This window comes from Rutidosis leptorrhynchoides, chromosome 3, assembly GCF_046630445.1.
Source record: "Rutidosis leptorrhynchoides isolate AG116_Rl617_1_P2 chromosome 3, CSIRO_AGI_Rlap_v1, whole genome shotgun sequence".
NCBI lineage: Eukaryota > Viridiplantae > Streptophyta > Magnoliopsida > Asterales > Asteraceae > Rutidosis > Rutidosis leptorrhynchoides.
The window spans coordinates 526,485,696-526,507,169 of record NC_092335.1 but is presented as its reverse complement, the minus strand read 5'-3'; the positions used below and the strand labels follow the sequence as shown (position 1 = coordinate 526,507,169).

Genomic DNA, 21,474 nt, shown 5'->3' with positions numbered 1-21,474 from the left:
CTTCGAATAAGATAGTTTTATATATATGAATCGAATGATGTTATGAACATCATTACTACCTCAAGTTTAGTAGGTAAACCTACTGGAAGTGACAAGAAATGATCTAGCTTCAAAGGATCTTGGATGGCTTGAAAGTTCTTGAAGTAGGATCATGACACAAAAACAAGTTCAAGTAAGATTTTTGCTCGAATTAAGATAGTTTATAGTTATAGAAATTGAATCAAAGTTTGAATATGAATATTACCTTGAATAAGAAAGATAACCTACTGTATATAACAAAGGTTTCTTGATCTTAGATGATTACTTGGAATGGATTAGAAAGCTTGGAAGTAAATTAGTAAACTTGAAGGGATTTTTGAAGTATTCTTGAAGTGTTCTTCCTATGATGATTATAGCTTGATTCTTGAAGTGATTTTTGATGAAGATGATGATTAACTACTGGAAAAATACGTTCATAATAGTGTGGGTGTGTTGAGAGAGAATTAGAAAGAGATTTGGAAGTGAAATGGAGTGAATGATGAGTGTTAATTGGTGAGTGGTGAGTGGGGTTAAAAGGAGTTCTAGTTAGTTGACTAGCTCATGGTAGAAGTTAAAATTGATTAGTCATACATGACATAATCAAGAGTGGAATCCCATGCTAGTTCCTATTGGTATATACCCATAGTAAGTACGTTTTGAAGCTGTGTATAATACGGGTAAGAATACGACTAGAATTCTTGATGAAAGAAAAGAATGGGAAAGTAACTGTAACCATTTTCGTTAAGTATGAGTGTTTCGATATATGTCTTGAAGTCTTCCAAAAGTATTTTAATACATCTAAATACACTACATGTATATACATTTTAACGGAGTCGTTAAGTCATCGTTAGTCGTTACATGTAAGTGTTGTTTTGAAACCTTTAAGTTAACGATCTCAATTAATGTTGTTAACCCATTGTTTATTATATCTAATGAGATGTTAAATTATTATATTATCATGATATTATGATATATTAATATATCTTAATATGATATATATACATTTAAATGTCGTTACAACGATAATCGTTACATATATGTCTCGTTTAAAAATCATTAAGTTAGTAGTCTTGTTTTTACATATGTAGTTCATTGTTAATATACTTAATGATATGTTTACTTATCATAATATCATGTTAACTATATATATAACCATATATATGTCATCATATAGTTTTTACAAGTTTTAACATTCGTGAATCACCGGTCAACTTGGGTAGTCAATTGTCTATATGAAACCTATTTCAATTAATCAAGTCTTAACAAGTTTGATTGCTTAACATGTTGGAAACGTTTAATCATGTAAATATCAATCTCAATTAATATATATAAACATGGAAAAGTTCGGGTCACTACAGTACCTACCCGTTAAATAAATTTCGTCCCGAAATTTTAAGCTGTTGAAGGTGTTGACGAATCTTCTGGAAATAGATGCGGGTATTTCTTCTTCATCTGATCTTCACGCTCCCAGGTGAACTCGGGTCCTCTACGAGCATTCCATCGAACCTTAACAATTGGTATCTTGTTTTGCTTAAGTCTTTTAACCTCACGATCCATTATTTCGACGGGTTCTTCGATGAATTGAAGTTTTTCGTTGATTTGGATTTCATCTAACGGAATAGTGAGATCTTCTTTAGCAAAACATTTCTTCAAATTCGAGACGTGGAAAGTGTTATGTACAGCCGCGAGTTGTTGAGGTAACTCTAGTCGGTAAGCTACTGGTCCGACACGATCAATAATCTTGAATGGTCCAATAAACCTTGGATTTAATTTCCCTCGTTTACCAAATCGAACAACGCCTTTCCAAGGTGCAACTTTAAGCATGACCATCTCTCCAATTTCAAATTCTATATCTTTTCTTTTAATGTCAGCGTAGCTCTTTTGTCGACTTTGGGCGGTTTTCAATCGTTGTTGAATTTGGATGATCTTCTCGGTAGTTTCTTGTATAATCTCCGGACCCGTAATCTGTCTATCCCCCACTTCACTCCAACAAATCGGAGACCTGCACTTTCTACCATAAAGTGCTTCAAACGGCGCCATCTCAATGCTTGAATGGTAGCTGTTGTTGTAGGAAAATTCTGCTAACGGTAGATGTCGATCCCAACTGTTTCCGAAATCAATAACACATGCTCGTAGCATGTCTTCAAGCGTTTGTATCGTCCTTTCGCTCTGCCCATCAGTTTGTGGATGATAGGCAGTACTCATGTCTAGACGAGTTCCTAATGCTTGCTGTAATGTCTGCCAGAATCTTGAAATAAATCTGCCATCCCTATCAGAGATAATAGAGATTGGTATTCCATGTCTGGAGACGACTTCCTTCAAATACAGTCGTGCTAACTTCTCCATCTTGTCATCTTCTCTTATTGGTAGGAAGTGTGCTGATTTGGTGAGACGATCAACTATTACCCAAATAGTATCAAAACCACTTGCAGTCCTTGGCAATTTAGTGATGAAATCCATGGTAATGTTTTCCCATTTCCATTCCGGGATTTCGGGTTGTTGAAGTAGACCTGATGGTTTCTGATGCTCAGCTTTGACCTTAGAACACGTCAAACATTCTCCTACATATTTAGCAACATCGGCTTTCATACCCGGCCACCAAAAATGTTTCTTGAGATCCTTGTACATCTTCCCCGTTCCAGGATGTATTGAGTATCTGGTTTTATGAGCTTCTCTAAGTACCATTTCTCTCTATCTCCAAATTTTGGTACCCAAATCCTTTCAGCCCTATACCGGGTTCCGTCTTCCCGAATATTAAGATGCTTCTCCGATCCTTTGGGTATTTCATCCTTTAAATTTCCTTCTTTTAAAACTCCTTGTTGCGCCTCCTTTATTTGAGTAGTAAGGTTATTATGAATCATTATATTCATAGATTTTACTCGAATGGGTTCTCTGTCCTTCCTGCTCAAGGCATCGGCTACCACATTTGCCTTTCCCGGGTGGTAACGAATCTCAAAGTCGTAATCATTCAATAATTCAATCCACCTACGCTGCCTCATATTCAGTTGTTTCTGATTAAATATGTGTTGAAGACTTTTGTGGTCGGTATATATAATACTTTTGACCCCATATAAGTAGTGCCTCCAAGTCTTTAATGCAAAAACAACCGCACCTAATTCCAAATCATGCGTCGTATAATTTTGTTCGTGAATCTTCAATTGTCTAGACGCATAAGCAATCACCTTCGTTCGTTGCATTAATACACAACCGAGACCTTGCTTTGATGCGTCACAATAAATCACAAAATCATCATTCCCTTCAGGCAATGACAATATAGGTGCCGTAGTTAGCTTTTTCTTCAATAACTGAAACGCTTTCTCTTGTTCATCATTCCATTCAAATTTCTTCCCTTTATGCGTTAATGCAGTCAAGGGTTTTGCTATTCTGGAAAAGTCTTGGATGAACCTTCTGTAGTAACCAGCTAGTCCTAAAAACTGGCGTACGTGTTTCGGAGTTTTCGGTGTTTCCCACTTTTCAACAGTTTCTATCTTTGCTGGATCCACCTTAATACCTTCTTTGTTCACTATGTGACCGAGGAATTGAACTTCTTCCAACCAAAATGCACACTTTGAAAACTTAGCGTACAATTCTTCCTTCCTCAATACTTCTAACACCTTTCTCAAATGTTCACCGTGTTCTTGGTCATTCTTTGAGTAAATAAGTATGTCATCAATGAAAACGATGACAAACTTGTCAAGGTATGGTCCACACACTCGGTTCATAAGGTCCATGAACACAGCTGGTGCATTAGTTAAACCAAACGGCATGACCATAAACTCGTAATGACCGTAACGTGTTCTGAAAGCAGTCTTTGGAATATCATCTTCTTTCACCCGCATTTGATGATACCCGGAACGTAAGTCAATCTTTGAATAAACAGACGAGCCTTGTAGTTGATCAAATAAGTCGTCGATTCTCGGTAGTGGGTAGCGGTTCTTGATGGTAAGTTTGTTCAACTCTCGGTAGTCGATACACAACCTGAATGTACCATCTTTCTTCTTGACAAACAAAACAGGAGCTCCCCACGGTGATGTGCTTGGTCGAATGAAACCACGCTCTAAAAGTTCTTGTAATTGGCTTTGCAGTTCTTTCATCTCGCTGGGTGCAAGTCTGTAAGGAGCACGAGCTATTGGTGCAGCTCCTGGTACAAGATCTATTTGAAATTCAACGGATCGATGTGGGGGTAATCCCGGTAATTCTTTCGGAAATACATCGGGAAATTCTTTTGCAATGGGGAACATCATTGATGCTCTTTTCTTCAGTTTGTACTTTCTCGACGTGTGCTAGAACAGCATAGCAACCTTTTCTTATTAGTTTTTGTGCCTTCAAATTACTAATAAGATGTAGCTTCGTGTTGCCCTTTTCTCCGTACACCATTAAGGGTTTTCCTTTTTCTCGTATAATGCGAATTGCATTTTTGTAACAGACGATCTCTGCTTTCACTTCTTTCAACCAGTCCATACCGATTATCACATCAAAACTCCCTAACTCTACTGGTATCAAATCAATCTTAAATGTTTCGCTAACCAGTTTAATTTCTCGATTCCGACATATATTATCTGCTGAAATTAATTTACCATTTGCTAATTCGAGTAAAAATTTACTATCCAAAGGCGTCAATGGACAACTTAATTTAGCACAAAAATCTCTACTCATATAGCTTCTATCCGCACCCGAATCAAATAAAACGTAAGCAGATTTATTGTCAATAAGAAACGTACCCGTAACAAGCTCCGGGTCTTCCTGTGCCTCTGCCGCATTAATATTGAAAACTCTTCCACGACCTTGTCCATTCGTGTTCTCCTGGTTCGGGCAATTTCTAATAATGTGGCCCGGTTTTCCACATTTATAACAAACTACATTGGCATAACTTGCTCCGACACTACTTGCTCCGCCATTACTCGTTCCGACACCATTTGTTCCTTTCGTTCTATTAACCCCTGGTCCGTAGACCTCACACTTCGCCGCGCTATGACCATTTCTTTTACACTTGTTGCAAAATTTGGTGCAGAACCCCGAGTGATTCTTTTCACACCTTTGGCATAGCTGCTTCTGATTGTTGTTGTAGTTGCGGTTATTATTGTTGTTAGGATGATTGTTGTAGTTGCTGTTGTTGTTGTTGTTGTTGTTGGGCCGTTTGTTGTAGTTGCGATTGTTGGGATAATTGTTGCGATTATTGTTGTAATTGCTGTTGTTGCTGTATTGGCGATTCTTATCACCGTTTTCCTCCCACTTTCTTTTGACTTGCTTCACATTGGCCTCTTCAGCAGTCTGTTCTTTAATTCTTTCTTCAATCTGGTTCACTAGTTTGTGAGCCATTCTACATGCCTGTTGTATGGAGGCGGGCTCGTGTGAACTTATATCTTCTTGGATTCTTTCCGGTAATCCTTTCACAAACGCGTCGATCTTCTCTTCCTCATCTTCGAACGCTCCCGGACACAATAGGCACAATTCTGTGAATCGTCTTTCGTACGTGGTAATATCAAATCCTTGGGTTCGTAACCCTCTAAGTTCTTTCTTGAGCTTATTGACCTCGGTTCTGGGACGGTACTTCTCGTTCATCAAGTGCTTGAATGCTGACCACGGTAGTGCGTACGCATCATCTTGTCCCACTTGCTCTAGATAGGTATTCCACCATGTTAACGCAGAACCTGTGAAGGTATGCGTAGCGTACTTCACTTTGTCCTCTTCAGTACACTTACTTATGGCAAACACCGATTCAACCTTCTCGGTCCACCGTTTCAATCCGATCGGTCCTTCGGTTCCATCAAATTCCAAAGGTTTGCAGGCAGTGAATTCTTTGTAGGTGCATCCTACACGATTTCCTGTACTGCCAGATCCAAGGTTATTGTTGGTATATAGCGCAGCCTGTACTGCGGCTATGTTTGAAGCTAGAAAAGTACGGAATTCCTCTTCATTCATATTCACGGTGTGTCGAGTAGTCGGTGCCATTTCCTTCAAAATAGTCAAATGGAACAAGTTAATCATACAGAATATTAAGAGTAGTTAATAGTATTTCGTAGCATAATATGAACTCATTTATAAAAGCTTTTTCTTCATATTAGCGTTTTATAAGTTTAAATTCGGGTAGTACCTACCCGTTAAGTTCATACTTAGTAGCTAATATACAATTCAACTACTACAATTCTATATGAAAAACTGATTATAATAATATTTCGCGTTCAAACTTTTATACAATATTTTACAAACTTACAATACCGCTTATTTTACATAAAGCATGAAATATAGCACACAATAACTTTGATACAAGATAGTTGTGAAGATAATTCTAGCTAGTACACAAGTCGTTCAGCAAAGGCAATAAAGACACGTAATTCATACGTCCAGAAACAAGTCATGCATTCTGGTTTTACTAGGACTACTTCCCATCCTTGGTCTTGTGGAACATAACCGTTATGGCCGTTGATAAGACAGCGTGTTGTAACGTCGTCAAAGGGACGAGGGTTACGTAATGACCAACAGTCTCGTAATAACCTAAAAACCTCATTTCTTACCCCAATTACCGACTCCGTCACTTGAGGGAACGTTTTGTTTAATAGTTGTAGCCCGATGTTCTTGTTCTCACTTTGGTGAGAAGCGAACATTACTAACCCGTAAGCATAACATGCTTCTTTATGTTGCATGTTAGCCGCTTTTTCTAAATCACGAAGTCCTATATTTGGATATACTGAGTCAAAATAATTTCTTAACCCGTTGCGTAAAATAGCATTTGGGTTCCCCGCAATATATGCGTCAAAGTAAACACATCGTAACTTATGGATTTCCCAATGTGATATCCCCCATCTTCCGAACGAAAGCCTTTTATAAACCAAATCATTCTTGGAACGTTCTTCGAATGTCTTACAAACTGATCTCGCCTTAAATAGTTGTGCCGAGGAATTCTGACCGACTCTAGACAAGATTTCATCAATCATGTCTCCGGGTAGGTCTCTTAAAATATTGGGTTGTCTATCCATTTTGTGTTTTTATACTGTAAAATAGACAAGAGTTAGATTCATAAAAAAAATACTTATTAATACAAGCAATTTTTACATATATCATAAAGCATAAGCACACTATATTACATATATTACACCACACGAATACAACTATCTTATTCCAACTCGCTTGTTTCTTCTTCTTCGGTTTTGGTTCGTTTTGCCAAGTTTCTAGGGATATATGATGTTCCCCTAATACGAGCCGTAATTTTCCACATTGGTTTAGAAAAACCTGGTGGTTTAGAGGTTCCCGGGTCATTGTTACAACTTAAGGGCTTCGGGGGTTGACGATACATATAAAGTTCATCGGGGTTGGAATTAGATTTCTCTATTTTTATGCCCTTTCCCTTATTATTTTCTTTTGCCTTTTTAAATTCAGTTGGGGTAATTTCTATAACATCATCGGAATTCTCGTCGGAATCCGATTCATCGGAGAATTGGTAATCCTCCAAATATTTTGCTTCCTTGGCGGAAACACCATTGACCATAATTAACCTTGGTCTGTTGGTTGAGGATTCTCTTTTACTTAACCGTTTTATTATTTCCCCCACCGGTTCCGATTCTTCTTCCGGTTCCGATTCTTCTTCCGGTTCTGATTCTTCTTCCGGTTCCGACTCTTCTTCCGGTTCCTCTTCGGGAACTTGTGAATCAGTCCACGAATCATTCCAATTTACATTTGACTCTTCATTATTATTAGGTGAGTCAATGGGACTTGTTCTAGAGGTAGACATCTATCACATAATATCAAACACGTTAAGAGATTAATATATCACATAATATTCATATGTTAAAAATATATAGTTTCCAACAAAAATGTTAAGCAATCATTTTTAAAGAAAACACGGTCGAAGTCCAGAATCACTAATGCATCCTAACAAACTCGATAAGACACACTAATGCAAATTTTCTGGTTCTCTAAGACCAACGCTCGGATACCAACTGAAATGTCCCGTTCTTATTGATTAAAAACGTTCCATATTAATTGATTTCGTTGCGAGGTTTTGACCTCTATATGAGACGTTTTTCAAAGACTGCATTCATTTTAAAACAAACCATAACCTTTATTTCATCAATAAAGGTTTAAAAAGCTTTACGTAGATTATCAAATAATGATAATCTAAAATATCCTGTTTACACACGACCATTACATAATGATTTACAATACAAATATGTTACAACAAAATAAGTTTCTTGAATGCAGTTTTTTACACAATATCATACAAGCATGGACTCCAAATCTCGTCCTTATTTAAGTATGCGACAGCGGAAGCTCTTAATAATCACCTGAGAATAAACATGCTTAAAACGTCAACAAAAATGTTGGTGAGTTATAGGTTTAACCTATATATATCAAATCATAATAATAGACCACAAGATTTCATATTTCAATACACATCCCATACATAGAGATAAAAATCATTCATATGGTGAACACCTGGTAACCGACAATAACAAGATGCATATATAAGAATATCCCCATCATTCCGGGACACCCTTCGGATATGATATAATTTCGAAGTACTAAAGCATCCGGTACTTTGGATGGGGTTTGTTAGGCCCAATAGATCTATCTTTAGGATTCGCGTCAATTAGGGTGTCTGTTCCCTAATTCTTAGATTACCAGACTTAATAAAAAGGGGCATATTCGATTTCGATAATTCAACCATAGAATGTAGTTTCACGTACTTGTGTCTATTTTGTAAATCATTTATAAAACCTGCATGTATTCTCATCCCAAAAATATTAGATTTTAAAAGTGGGACTATAACTCACTTTCACAGATTTTTACTTCGTCGAGAAGTAAGACTTGGCCACTGTTGATTCACGAACCTATAACAATATATACATATATATTAAAGTATGTTCAAAATATATTTACAACACTTTTAATATATTTTGATGTTTTAAGTTTATTAAGTCAGCTGTCCTCGTTAGTAACCTACAACTAGTTGTCCACAGTTAGATGTACAGAAATAAATCAATAAATATTATCTTGAATCAATCCACGACCCAGTGTATACGTATCTCAGTATTGATCACAACTCAAACTATATATATTTTGGAATCAACCTCAACCCTGTATAGCTAACTCCAACATTCACATATAGAGTGTCTATGGTTGTTCCGAAATATATATAGATGTGTCGACATGATAGGTCGAAACATTGTATACGTGTCTATGGTATCTCAAGATTACATAATATACAATACAAGTTGATTAAGTTATGGTTGGAATAGATTTGTTACCAATTTTCACGTAGCTAAAATGATAAAAATTATCCAATCTTGTTTTACCCATAACTTCTTCATTTTAAATCCGTTTTGAATGAATCAAATTGCTATGGTTTCATATTGAACTGTATTTTATGAATCTACACAGAAAAAGTATAGGTTTATAGTCGGAAAAATAAGTTACAAGTCGTTTTTGTAAAGGTAGTCATTTCAGTCGAAAGAACGACGTCTAGATGACCATTTTAGAAAACATACTTCCACTTTGAGTTTAACCATAATTTTTGGATATAGTTTCATGTTCATAATAAAAATCATTTTCTCAGAATAACAAATTTTAAATCAAAGTTTATCATAGTTTTTAATTAACTAACCCAAAACAGCCCGCGGTGTTACTACGACGGCGTAAATCCGGTTTTACGGTGTTTTACGTGTTTCCAGGTTTTAAATCATTAAGTTAGCATATCATATAGATATAGAACATGTGTTTAGTTGATTTTAAAAGTCAAGTTAGAGGGATTAACTTTTGTTTGCGAACAAGTTTAGAATTAACTAAACTATGTTCTAGTGATTACAAGTTTAAACCTTCGAATAAGATAGTTTTATATATATGAATCGAATGATGTTATGAACATCATTACTACCTCAAGTTTAGTAGGTAAACCTACTGGAAGTGACAAGAAATGATCTAGCTTCAAAGGATCTTGGATGGCTTGAAAGTTCTTGAAGTAGGATCATGACACAAAAACAAGTTCAAGTAAGATTTTTGCTCGAATTAAGATAGTTTATAGTTATAGAAATTGAATCAAAGTTTGAATATGAATATTACCTTGAATAAGAAAGATAACCTACTGTATATAACAAAGGTTTCTTGATCTTAGATGATTACTTGGAATGGATTAGAAAGCTTGGAAGTAAATTAGTAAACTTGAAGGAATTTTTGAAGTATTCTTGAAGTGTTCTTCCTATGATGATTATAGCTTGATTCTTGAAGTGATTTTTGATGAAGATGATGATTAAATACTGGAAAAATACGTTCATAATAGTGTGGGTGTGTTGAGAGAGAATTAGAAAGAGATTTGGAAGTGAAATGGAGTGAATGATGAGTGTTAATTGGTGAGTGGTGAGTGGGGTTAAAAGGAGTTCTAGTTAGTTGACTAGCTCATGGTAGAAGTTAAAATTGATTAGTCATACATGACATAATCAAGAGTGGAATCCCATGCTAGTTCCTATTGGTATATACCCATAGTAAGTACGTTTTGAAGCTGTGTATAATACGGGTAAGAATACGACTAGAATTCTTGATGAAAGAAAAGAATGGGAAAGTAACTGTAACCATTTTCGTTAAGTATGAGTGTTTCGATATATGTCTTGAAGTCTTCCAAAAGTATTTTAATACATCTAAATACACTACATGTATATACATTTTAACGGAGTCGTTAAGTCATCGTTAGTCGTTACATGTAAGTGTTGTTTTGAAACCTTTAAGTTAACGATCTCAATTAATGTTGTTAACCCATTGTTTATTATATCTAATGAGATGTTAAATTATTATATTATCATGATATTATGATATATTAATATATCTTAATATGATATATATACATTTAAATGTCGTTACAACGATAATCGTTACATATATGTCTCGTTTAAAAATCATTAAGTTAGTAGTCTTGTTTTTACATATGTAGTTCATTGTTAATATACTTAATGATATGTTTACTTATCATAATATCATGTTAACTATATATATAACCATATATATGTCATCATATAGTTTTTACAAGTTTTAACATTCGTGAATCACCGGTCAACTTGGGTAGTCAATTGTCTATATGAAACCTATTTCAATTAATCAAGTCTTAACAAGTTTGATTGCTTAACATGTTGGAAACGTTTAATCATGTAAATATCAATCTCAATTAATATATATAAACATGGAAAAGTTCGGGTCACTACATTATCCTCTCTAGTCCGGCTTGTTCTTTCAAGTTCTTATTCCCTCTTTAGTTTTATTGGTCTTCGTTGGTTACCCGCGATATAATAGCCTCCAATATTTGTACTTCCGTTCCATTATTGTATAGATATGTATAGGGCCTTGTAACTCCATTTTTTATTAATGATAATTAATCTTGCTTTTCAAAAAAAAAAAAAAAAAAAATCAAGCCCCCCGAGCGCGAGACCTGGTACCGGGTGAATTGCGCATTATGCGCACCCTCTAGTAACACTCCCTTTTTGAACAATTTGGCATAGCCAAGGATTGAACCCGGGTGGTGTCAATGAAGCACACCACATTTGAAAACCCCTAATCACATTTGAAAACTACGATAGCAATTAAAAGAACCCCATCATACTCTAGTGGATAGTATCCACATTCTTGGCCAGTTAAGGCTGAAGTATACATATATTTCCATTACCATAATGGAAAGCACGTGATTCCTCACACTCTTCATATGATCAAAGGTAGCATTGATGTGTTTATCATTAAGTTACTAATGGTCAAACATCTCGTGATTTGTTGTACCTAAACAATAAGTCGCGACCTTTGAATCGTTAACCATTTTTCTAAAAAATCTTACGATTTCGCCTTGGTGTTAAAAGCATGTTAGATGTATCATTAAATGATCATATAACAATAGGCAAGTGACACCATGTCTTAACATCGCCCTTACTCATTGGGGAAATTCATACTATCCCGGCATTAATCACAGCATATCTCACTTGACAGCAATAGCTTCACACATGCAAATTTTGAATTCCAAGAACATATGCCCTAATAATAGTCAACAACCGCATTTAAACACAATAGATTCCAAGAACATATCACCCGAAATTTTCAAAAATCCTTCACTCAATCTTTTTCCAACTTGAAAATTCTGCTTACCAAAATTTTACACAAACTATTTTACGGTGCGATCCTCTCGAAATTCTATAAAATAAATTTATTTACTGCCATTCGTGCAAATTTTATAAATCGTATATGTTTATATAATAAAGTAAATTTACCTTTACTTATTTTTGACTAGTACATATAAAATTATACTCACTTTTACAAATCAATTATTTTATTCAAAAGATATTTTACTTCAAATAGTACATGTTGTACATAACTCTAGTTTTACAAAGAACTTCGTTCGTTTTTTACATTGTTACCTTAAACGACTCGAACTTCTATAAAATTTTCATTGTTTTTTTTATATAAAATTTTTCGTATTATTCTACACCACGTATTAATCACAATTCCTCTTGCCCTTTGAAACTTATCATTGAGTTCATCATTCAAAACTCTATGTTCTCGTCAACTTTTCCCTTTTGAGGTTGACCGTTGAGAAGATTTTACTTCTAATATTTCACGGTTAAACCGCAACACCCTGATGAACATCAATTCTATGATACTATATCTTGTGGTACAAGAAATCATTTTTGGAGATTTTCTCACCTGGTGTAAACTATTCTTTATACCCAATGATTCATATTTCTTTTTATCCGCACTTAAACTCATAGGTGAATGATAGATCGACTCGCCATAGGTGCGAGAATGTCTTTCTCATCAAGAGATCACACCTTTCGTACGGCTTCCTATCAGAAATATAATTTATGATCCTCGCTATCCTCTCTAAAGGAGTTATCTTAAACGATTATGGTGTTTACACTAAATATTTCTTCCTCACTAGTTACAACTAGATATTATCCTAGTCAAGTTTCAACATCTGTTTCAACATATAGCTATAGACACATTCTGCAAATGTGTTTTTCAAAAACTTTTTCCAAGTATAAGTTCGCATGTATTATGATCTTTCGTTAATCTTTCATACTATTCTAAGGGCATCTTAGTAATTATGGCTTGCTTTGCATATAAGCCTGATTAGTGACTTCTCAGCTGGAATCTCGTTTCGTCTATTCACATTAGACATTTCTTGAAAACCAAAGGTATCATGTCTATAGTTACCTTCCGGAATTTGAAGTTGGTACCATCTCTAACAAACACAAGTCATGCATCAAACTACTTGGCTGTGATCTGCAAGTACTACTCTCTGATTGTCTGCCATAATGGTGACATAAACGCTCAAGGTTTCAAATAAACTTAGTAATGTTCATTGCACATTTCAGGTGTTCAACTTACTGAAATGCTTGTACGACTAAAATATCACAATCCCTTTTAAGGAAACCTAGTCAGATGATACTCATGTTATCCCTTTGAAATTATCTCCGCATTTCATAGAAGAACCTGTAGAAGTTATGGATCGTGAGATCAAACGCTTGAAACAGGACAACAGTTCCTATTGTTAAGATCCGTTGGAATTCACGAAGAAGCTCCGAGTATACCTGAGAACGTGAAGACCAGATGAAGCGGAAATATCCACATCTATTCTCAACCGCTAATGCATCCGAGAAGTTTTCCTGAAACTTCGGGACGAAGTTTAAATTAACGGGGAGGTACTATAACAACCCTCACTTTTCCATTCTGAAATTACCAGATTGCCCTTAGGGTTTCATTTCCTGCTCATGTGTATTGTCATTAGGGTTGTTAACCAGTTAATTAAATGCTCTATAATTAATGCATGTCATTAATAACTTGAAACCCTAACCTCAAATATTAATTAAAAATCCTAATCCTATAAACCATAACCCTAATATTATATTAATAATAAAAACTATATGTATTAAATAAATTATGACATTATATAAATTAAACTAATAAGAACTAGGAAATGATTAATAAAAGATATGGCTAATAATTAAATGATTAGATAGAATGTATCTAAAATAAATGTAACTTTAATAATAAAAATAATAATAAATATATATAAAAACTAAAATGCCGAAAAAAATAGTATATATATAAATAAATACATGCTAATAATAAATCGACTAGGAGTTATGAAAAAGGAAATTACTTGATCTTCAAGTTAACAACAAATCCTAATTAGCTTCAAACTCTATTCATCCTAATCTAATCCTAATACTAGACCTTGATCTCCAAGTAATCCCTTAGAGTTATAATGTGATTATGATTCAAAACTCCACTCTATAAAAGGACCCCTTTAGTTCTTGATCCTCATTCACAATTAAACCAAAAATCCCTCTTCTTGTTGCTTGTTCTAGTCGATGGATACATGCAGCAGTTTGTCCACCACCATCGCCTCTCCACATCACCAAAACCACCCTCTTAACACCACTTCCTGCTGCTGTAAAATCAGTCGACTATTACCACCAAACAGCCCCTTTTATCTCCTGTTTTTGGTGCGTTTTCTTGCTGTTCCAGTCGAGCAAAACAGACCCAATTGGGCTGAATTTGTTGCTGCTATTCCTGCTGTTTCTGCGAACCAAAACAGCCCAGGAAAAATCCTTGTGTGATCGTGATTGTTGATGCACTTGTTGCTATTTCCTGTCATGACCAGGAGACCCAAAACTCAACCAATTACGTCACCTTTTGATCTTTATTTGCTGCTGTTCTCTGCTGGTGTTCGTGACCCAAAAATAACCCAAACAGCTTGCTCGTTGGTCCCAATGTTGCTGTGACTTTCAGCCTGTTTTCCTGCTTGTTTGTATGTCCAAGTCAGCCCAAGAAACCCTCTGTTGGGTCGTGGGTTGCTGCTGCAATCCTGCTTCTGTTTCGGTTCACATTCATCCTCTTATTCTTGATCTCTAACCTATTAAGGTATCCCTAAAACCCTAGCTTAATCATGCATTTAAATCTATTACTTTTAAGTTATTTATAAGTGTTATGTTAAATATAAGATGTATTAAGTATGATTGTGATATAGTGTATGAATAAATCTTGCATGAATAATAATAATGAATAATGATTAATAAGTTAAGGTTGTTGAATTATGATTATAATTTTAAATAAAAGTGAACTAGTTTTTGAATGTGATTAGTAAGATTGTACATTAAAAGTATTAGGTTAAGTGTGATGTCCCGTACAAAACCATCGTGTACGAATCATCAACAACAGAATCATTACAAGGTCAAACACTATATGCTAACTCAAAATACGTTTGCAATTATGATAAAAGGTGACGTCATAACTAACGTCGAATGTTTTACATCAAAAGTATGCTTTAACGAATAGAAGCATGGATAATAGTATGTGTCCCATAGGTCATTACAAATCATAGTTTCAAAAGTAATAATGTTTATGAATGCAAGATAAACGGTCATGCGGTGACATCTCTAAAGCAGCGGGTGTCTACAGCAAGACTAGTACACAGCGGAAGCTAGCAACCTTAAGCACCTGAGAAAAACATGCTTAAAAACGTCAACACAAAGGTTGGTGAGCTATAGTTTAAGTATAACAGTATGTAAGGTAGGCCACGAGATTTCAGTGTTACAAAGAGCGTTTCAAAACTGTATGATAAAGTATATATTTAACCGTGGGCACTTAGTAACTAACTTAACGTTTATACCCCCTGAAAGTACACTTGGCAAGTGCGTATGTTTACGAAGTATTAAACACTCATTAAATGCTAGCGCGACTAGCCCGAGTGGGGATGTCAAACCCTATGGATCCATATCTAAGATTCACGTTCACCGGTTCAAAAACCAATGACTAAACGTTACCGAGCTAAAGGGAATGTTTATGCCGTTGTATAACCCACACATATAAAGTTTAAGTACTCGTGCCTAGTATGTAAAACGTAAAATGCGCATGTATTCTCAGTTCCCAAAATAGTTAAAGTAAAAAGGGATGCTATAACTCATAGTGGTAAAGTAGTGGTAAAGTCGAGTCGGGAAAATAAGCAAGTACGTAGGTCCGAAAAGTCCTCAACCTAAGTCAAATAGTACTAAGTCAGTAAATCGTCCCAATAGGTTAAATGTATGTAAATAAGGTCTTAAAGGTGTAGTGACCCGAACTTTTCCATGTTTATATATATATTAAATGAAATTGTTATTTACATGATTAAGTGTTTCCAACATGTTAAGCAATCAAACTTGTTAAGACTTGATTAATTGAAATAGGTTTCATATAGATAATTGACCACCCAAGTTGACCAGTGATTCATGAACGTTAAAACTTGTAAAAACTATATGATGACATATATATGGATATATATATAGTTAACATGATATTATGATAAGTAAACATATCATTAAGTATATTAACAATGAACTACATATGTAAAAACAAGACTACTAACTTAATGATTTTGAAACGAGACATATATGTAACGATTATCGTTGTAACGACATTTAATGTATATATATCATATTAAGAGATATTCATACATCATAATATCATGATAATATAATAATTTAAAATCTCATTTGATATTATAAACATTGGGTTAACAACATTTAACAAGATCGTTAACCTAAAGGTTTCAAAACAACACTTACATGTAACGACTAACGATGACTTAACGACTCAGTTAAAATGTATATACATGTAGTGTTTTAATATGTATTCATACACTTTTGAAAGAATTCAAGACACTTATCAAAATACTTCTACTTAACAAAAATGCTTACAATTACATCCTCGTTCAGTTTCATCAACAATTCTACTCGTATGCACCAGTATTCGTACTCGTACAATACACAGCTTTTAGATGTATGTACTATTGGTATATACACTCTAATGATCAGCTCTTAGCAGCCCATGTGAGTCACCTAACACATATGGGAACCATCATTTGGCAACTAGCATGAAATATCTCATAAAATTACAAAAATATGAGTAATCATTCATGACTTATTTACATGAAAACAAAATTACATATCCTTTATATCTAATCCATACACCAACGACCAAAAACACCTACAAACACTTCCATTCTTCAATTTACTTCATCTAATTGATCTCTCTCAAGTTCTATCTTCAAGTTCTAAGTGTTCTTCATAAATTCTACAAGTTCTAGTTTCATAAAATCAAGAATACTTCCAAGTTTGCTAGCTTACTTCCAATCTTGTAGATTAATCATCCAACCTCAAGAAATCTTTCTTATTTACAGTAATATATCTTTCTAATACAAGGTAATACTCATATTCAAACTTTGATTCAATTTCTATAACTATAACAATCTTATTTCGAGTGGAAATCTTACTTGAACTTGTTTTCGTGTCATGATTCTACTTCAAGAACTTTCAAGCCATCCAAGATCCTTTGAAGCTAGATCCATTTGTCTCTTTTCCAGTAGGTTTATTCACAAAACTTGAGGTAGTAATGATGTTCATAACGTCATTCGATTCATACATATAAAGCTATCTTATTCGAAGGTTAAAACTTGAAATCACTAGAACATAGGTTAGTTAATTCTAAACTTGTTTGCAAACAAAAGTTAATCCTTCTAACTTGACTTTTAAAATCAACTAGACACATGTTCTATATCTATATGATATGCTAATTTAATGATTTAAAACCTGAAAACACGAAAAACACCGTAAAACCGGATATACGCCGTCGTAGTAACACCGCGGGCTGTTTTGGGTTAGTTAATTAAAAACTATGATAAATTTTGATTTAAAAGTTTCTCTTCTGGGAAAATAATTTTTCTTATGAACATGAAACTATATCCAAAAATCATGGTTAAACTCAAAGTGGAAGTATGTTTTCCAAAATGGTCATCTAGACGTCGTTCTTTCGACTGAAATGACTACCTTTACAAAAATGACTTGTAACCTGTATTTCCGACTATAAACTTATACTTTTTCTGTTCAGATTCATAAAATAGAGTTCAATATGAAATCATAGTAACTTGAAACACTCAAAACGGGTTTAAAACGAAGAAGTTATGGGTAAAACAAGATTGAATATTTTTGCTTGTTGTAGCTACGTGAAAATTGGTAACAAATCTATATTAATCATATCCTAGCTAACTTATAAAATATTATACATGTATTCTAATATATTATGCAATCTTGGGATATCATAGACACGTATGCAAATGTTTTGACATATCATATCGACCCATCTATATATATTATTTGGAACAACCATAGACACTCTATATGCAGTAATGTTGGAGTTAGCTATACAGGGTTGAGGTTGATTCCAAATATATATATATACTTTGAGTTGTGATCTAGCCTGAGACGTGTATACACTGGGTCGTGGATTGATTCAAGATAATATATATCGATTTATTTCTGTACATCTAACTGTGGACAACTAGTTGTACGTTACTAACGAGGACAGCTGACTTAATAAACTTAAAACATCAAAATGTATTAAAAGTGTTGTAAATATATTTTGAACATACTTTGATATATATGTACATATTTGTTATAGATTCGTGAATCAACCAGTGGCCAAGTCTTACTTCCCGACGAAGTAAAAATCTGTGAAAGTGAGTTATAGTCCCACTTTTAAAATATAATATTTTGGGATGAGAATACATGCAGTTTTATAAATATTTTACGAAATAGACACAAGTAAATGAAACTACATTATATGGGTGAATGATCGAAGCCGAATATGCCCCTTTTGCTTGGTAGCCTAAGAATTAGTAAACCGATCTACTAATTGACGCGAATCCTAAAGATAGATCTATTGGGCCTAACGAACCCCATCCAAAGTACCGGATGCTTTAGTACTTCAAATTCGTTTTTATCATGTCCGAAGGATTTCCCGGAATGATAGGGGATATTCTTATATGCATCTTGTTAATGTCGGTTACCAGGTGTTCACCATATGAATGAATTTTATCTCTATGTATGGGAAGTATATTGAAATATGAAATCTTGTGGTCTATTATTATGATTTGAAAATATATAGGTTAAACCTATAACTCACCAACATTTTTGTTGACGTTTTAAGCATGTTTATTCTCAGGTGATTATTAAGAGCTTCCGCTGTTGCATACTAAAATAAGGACAAGATTTGGAGTCCATGCTTGTATGATATTATGTAAAAACTGCATTCAAGAAAAGTATTTTTGATGTAATATATTCTTATTGTAAACCATTATGTAATGGTCGTGTGTAAAAGGTATATTTTAGATTATCATTATTTGATAATCTACGTAATGCTTTTTAAACCTTTATCGATAAAATAAAGGTTATGGTTGTTTTAAAAATGAATGCAGTCTTTGAAAAACGTCTCATATAGAGGTCAAAACCTCGCGATGAAATCAATTAATATGGAACGTTTATAATCAATATGAACGGGACATTTCAGTTGGTATCAGAGCGTTGGTCTTAGAGAACCAGAAAATTTGCATTAGTGTGTCTTATCGAGTTTGTTAGGATGCATTAGTGAGTCTGGAATTCGATCGTATTTTCTTTAAAAATGATTGCTTAACATTTTTGTTGGAAACTATATATTATTAACATGTAAATATTATGTGATATATTAATCTCTTAACATATTTGATATTGTGTGATAGATGTCTACCTCTAGCACAAATCCCATTGACTCTCCTAATAATAACGAAGAGTCGAATATATATTGGCAAGATTCACAAGTTCCCGAAGAACCGGAAGAAGAGGAAACGGAACCGGAAGAAGAGGAACCGGAAGAAGAGGAACCAGAAGAAGAGGAACCGGAAGAAGAAGAGGTTCCGGAGGGGGGAATAGTAGGAACCACATAAAACCGGTCAAATAAAAGAAAATCCTCAACCAATGGACCAAAGTTAATAATGGTCAATGGTGTTTCCGCTAAGGAAGCAAAATATTGGGAAAATTACCAATTTTTCGATGAATCGGATCCTGATGAGGATTCTGATGATGTTATAGAAATTACCCCGACCCAATTTAATGAGGCAAAAAAAATAATAAGGGAAAAGGCATCAAAATAGAGAAATCTGATTCCGACCCCAATGAACTTTATATGTACCGTCAACACCCGTATTTTCAATATCGTGACAATAACCCGGGAACCTCTAAACCACCAGGTTTTTCTAAACCAATGTGGAAAACGACGACTCGTATTAGAGGAACATCATATATCCCTAGAAGATCAGGAAAAAGAACCAAGTCCGAAGAAGAAGAAACCAGTGATTCAGATTAAAGGGGTGTGAGCATGTTGTGTAATAAATGTATTGTAGTGTGCTTGTACTTTTATGTTCTATGTAAAAATTGCTTGTATTGTTTGTTATTACGAATCTAATCCTTGTCTATTTTACAGTATAAAAACAAAATGGACGTTAAGGGTAGACAATCGAATATTTTAGAAGACCTACCAGAGGATATGATTGAGGAAATCTTGTCTAGAGTCGGTCAGAATTCATCAGCACATTTAGTTATGGCGAAATTAACTTGTTAATCATTTGAAAGACTTTTCGGAAATGCTTTAGTTTATAAAAGGCTTTCCTTTGATACGTGCGGTATATCACATTGGGGAGACCGTAAGTTACGCCGTGTTTTCTTTAAAGCATTAAATGCGGGGAACCCAAAATGCAATTTTACGCTACGGGTTAAGAACCTATTTTGACTCAACATATCCTAACATAGGATTTCGTGAATTAGAAAGAGCTTCTAACATGCAACATAAAGAAGCATGTTATGCTTACGGGTTAGTGATGTTCGCTTCTTACCAAAGTGAGAAAAAGAATATCGGATTACAATTTTTAAATAAAACCTTCCCACAAGTGACGGATTCAGTAGTTGGGGTGAGAAACAAGGTTTTTAGATTATTACGGGGCTGTTGGACATTACGAAACCATCGTCCTTTTGACGACGTTACAACATGCCGCCTAGCCAATGGTCATAACGGTTATTTTCCACAATACCAAGGATGGGAAGTCGTCTTAGTAAAACCAGAATGCATGACTTGTTTCTGGACTTATGAATTACGTGTCTTTATTTCCTTTGCTGAACAACTTGCGTATTAACTAGATTTATCTTCAAAACTGTCCTGTATCATAGTGTACTATATTTTATGTTATATGTAATATAGCGAAATTGTAAGTTTGAAGAATATTTGTATGTGATATATTATTATAATCAGTTTTTCATATGGAATTGTAGTAGTTGAATTGTATATTAGCTGATAAGTATGAACTTAACGGGTAGGTAGTACCCGAATTTAAACTTATAAAACGCTAATATGAAGAAAAAGCTTTTATAAATGAGTTCATATTATGCTACGAAATACTATTGACTACTCTTAATATTCTGTATGATTAACTCGATTCAGTTGTCTATTTTGAAGGAAATGGCACCGACTACTCGACACACCATGAATATGAACGAAGAGGAATTTCGTACCTTTCTTGCTGCAAACATAGCCGCAGTACATGCTGCGCTACATACCAACAATAACGCTGAATCTAGCAATGCCGCTAAC

At 34.5% G+C, this 21,474-nt stretch overlaps 1 pseudogene; it reads right to left on the bottom strand.

Annotated features, from left to right (window-relative positions):
- LOC139901902 (uncharacterized) overlaps positions 1–21,474 on the bottom strand; it is a 58,443-nt pseudogene that overhangs the window by 21,878 nt on the left and 15,091 nt on the right.